The sequence below is a fragment of the Limulus polyphemus genome, unplaced genomic scaffold (genome assembly GCF_000517525.1).
Source record: "Limulus polyphemus unplaced genomic scaffold, Limulus_polyphemus-2.1.2 Scaffold1995, whole genome shotgun sequence".
Lineage (NCBI taxonomy): Eukaryota > Metazoa > Arthropoda > Merostomata > Xiphosura > Limulidae > Limulus > Limulus polyphemus.
Genome location: NW_013667605.1, coordinates 75,976 through 80,127, shown reverse-complemented (window position 1 = coordinate 80,127; position 4,152 = coordinate 75,976).

Sequence of the window (4,152 nt, the reverse complement as noted above, 5' to 3'; positions counted from 1 at the left end):
AAACATATATTATATAGGAGAGAAAGGAAGAAATAAACATATATAATATAGGAGAGAAATAAATAAATAAACATATATAAAATATACGAGAGAAATAAATAAATAAACATATATAATATACGAGAGAAATAAATAAATAAACATATAAAACATACGAGAGAGAGATGGCGTTTCCTATAGATTATTTCATAGTGAAACGAAAAGAATTGGAATACGTCTCACACATAGTACAAAACATGCATAAAATGTGTGTATTTCTTAAATATGTTTGTCAAATGTCTTAATTGTCTGATGTGTTTGATTCTTGAAAGTTCTACGGCTGGGAAGATCACGCGCAAGGATTTTATGATATTTAGTTGGTTGTCTTATGCTTAAACATATATGAAAGTTTAAGTATATCTATGTTCAATGCATGCAATATATGTAACTTAACAGCTGTACGTGTATAACAGAATATGTACACGCTATACCAGGAAGCTATACATGTTTATGTGGCTTGCCGTGCATTTTCATATATTTAACACTATTAAAGTTTGCCATTTTTCTCCAATTGTTTTCTCGTGGCGCGATATTACTATTTAAGGAAATTAGGGGAAAAATTATATTGAAATATTTTTGACGTCAACTTGAGTCTGATCATATATGCACAAACACCCTGAACATTTTAACAGAAAGTTTAGAAAAATCATCGCAAATTATTTATATAACACAGACTGTAATTTGAGATGTGAAAAATTAGCGCCACGTCAACTAATCCCTTCTGTAATATTTCGTGATTTTTTAAAGTTTCTATTAAACGTGCTTGTGCTTCTTGCGGTTGTTTAGGTGTATCGCACGAGCGTACCACAAACACTGGTGGTAACGCATTTCTCTCGCTCGAGTGATTTCAAAAACATTCGAAACCTGCTGTAGAACAACAGTATGTTAACTATTCAGTTTATCAAATTTCTCGAAAATTTTACTGTAGCGAAACTGATTTCTTCAATTAATAATTAATAAAAACAATACACTTTTATCAAGCAGGTGGCAAAACAAGATATATTCCTTTTAAAGGTTTAGACGAAGCTTCAGCACGGGCTATTATTACATTTTACCTATCATTGCTGTTCTTGAAACTTTAGATAAATTCCCCTACAAATTAATAAAACAAATGTGAGTTTATCACAGCAGCCTGAAATGTGTATTATATATATATATACTGAAAAAATGATATCGTTGAAAGGATAAAACATTACACTGAAACGGAAAGGCTTAGCCTATAGCATGGAGGCTTGAAATCGGAACTGCAACTAAATCATTGTTTGTTTAAATTCGATTTTTGATGCCAATATATAATGAAATTTAAATTTTTAAAGCTGGTGTATCTGTTCAATGCACGGGGAAAACTTACGGACCCTTGTTAAGTGACGGGGGGGGGGGCAGATCCGACTATCGACAGCCCTATGTCACTTCCACGGGGATCCTAAGAGTTTATACTAACATTGGTTGAGATCTGTCAAAAACAAGGGCGAGAGAAACGGACACGCAGTCGACCAAGACCACCCTAAGGAGTAACATGGGAGTCAGATCCAAACGAAATTCCACTGTGTCACTACCAAGGATGCCCCAAGAGCATATCGCCACTTCAGTAGCACAGGAAATACAAAGGGACCGCCAAAGAGGGTGACAAGGTAGGTTAAAATCCGAATACCCACCCTGCTATATCGCTCCTGCAGGTACTTAAGGTTGCATTCCAAATTTGATTGAGATTGGTCAAAAAATGTAGGCGTGAGACAGACAACACTTCTATTGTTACAGTGTAGCCACGTCAGTAGCTCGAAAGATCGAGAGAATTCTTTTATCAGTTTTACTCTAGTAAAATTATAAAAATCTTGAGACAGAAAGAAGCTCGTATATATTGTATACGCTAGACAAGTTAATCCGCCCAACAACTTTGAGAGTTAGGCCTATAACACAGTACATTGAAACCAATGTACTACAACGGGAAAGCTTGGCTTATAACACGGCTGTTTGAAATCGGTGTTAAAACAGAATCGGACAACTCTTTAGACGTATAACTTTTCGACGACGTATAAAAGGAAATTATCTTTATAACGATTCCTCATTCCGTGCTATAGCTGCTGTGCCAGACCAAAATGAAACCGAGGTTTCAGCAATAAATGGGAAGAAGAAAAATCAAACCTTTTAGCATTAAAGACTTAAATTGCACATTTTGCTACGTACCTGTCATAATACTCAAACAAAAATTATTTGTTTTACAATTTCCCCACCATCACTTATGAGCACATCAGTCTTTTATATATATATGTGTGTGTGTGTGTATTTTTTGAACTTCAAAACAGTGTGGTGTCGCTTTTGATGTAGCGCATTTTTTAATTTAAACTTTAACACATTTCTTCCTGAAGTCCTCTACTGATTTACAATGCTAAAGTCAGGGGCCCGATTCCCCTTGGTGGACACAGCAGACAGCCTTTGCTATAAAACAACAACAACAACACACACACACACACACATTCTTCCTGATATAATGTCCAAAATCTTATGTAACATATCTGATCACATTATTGAACATAAATAGAAAAGATAATTTTTCTCCTCTGTTTTAGTAAGATTTAAAATCCTAAACAACAACAACAGCTCGTAATTATTGTGTTGTTATATACATTGCAATAACTTATAAACGAAAATCGTCATGTGTTTATATATATATATATATATATATACCATAGAAAATTAGGTACCGGTCTCAAGGAAGGAAGAGTGTGCCTATAAAACGGAAATGTAAAAAATAATAATTTGGAAGACCGATGAACGAAAGGATCGAGAAAAAAGAAACATTATTTCTATAAAACATCGCATTATAAAACGTATTGGTAAAGAACTTAAAATACACAGCCATAAACACGAAAAGTATATTGAACTAACAACTACACATAAACATCAAATACATGTTTATTTAGCTACACATAAGCATGAAATGTATATTGAATTAACAACTACACGTAAACATGAAATGTATATGGAATTAACAACTACATATAAAGAAGAAATGTATATTGAGTTAACAAGTACAGATAAACATGAAATATATGTTCACTTAACAATTACACATATACATGAAATGTATATTCGGTTAACTGCACACAAATATGAAATGTATATTAAATTTACAACTACATATAAACATGAAATGTATACTGAGTTAACAAGTACACATATACATGAAATGTATACTGAAGTTGCAAATACATATAAGCAAGAAATTTACATTGCATCAACAAATACACATAAACATGAAATGTTGCTTATTTTAATGCTATCATTAAGCACCGAACACGTGAGAACAAGAAGACAAATAACAGTAAATAAGCCGTTTCCTTTCCTACTAGTTAAAATTGTTTCACATTGTTGTGATTTGAAGCCGGTACTCTAATCGAACCAGATAAATGCTAAGGTACATAAATTAAGAATTTGAAGCCGGTACTATAATCGAACCAGATAAATGTTAAGGTACATAAATTAAGTATTTGAAGCCGGTACTCTAATCGAACCAGATAAATGTTAAGGTACATAAATTAAGTATTTGAGGCCGGTATTCTAATCGAACCAGATAAATGTTAAGGTACATAAATTAAGTATTTGAAGCTGGTACTCTAATCGAACCAGATAAATGTTAAGGTACATAAATTAAGTATTTTGAAGCCGGTACTCTAATCGAACCAGATAAATGTTAAGGTACATAAATTAAGTATTTGAAGCCGGTACTCTAATCCTTAACATTTATCTGGTTCGTACATAAATTAAGTATTAAGACATGAATACAGCAAGATCCATCAGTGGATCTATTTTGATAATAAAAAACCGAGTATCTTCTGAAAAAAGTTTCACAGTTATCATATAACTGAGGAAAAAAACAAAAACAGGAGAACAAGGTTTGATAGTGTAATCGAAAATATTTCTAAATGCTTCATTTTATTTTAAACTCACCGTTATTTCCATTTTTTAATTAAATACAATATTCAGTTTCATACATTGTATATAACCACTTAATAAAAGTTAACAACAAGGGTTTTTTTTTCCTCAATCTGCTTCTATATGTATACAAGTTAGCATTTTATAGAATGTAATTTTAAACAGTGTCAAACGGTAATG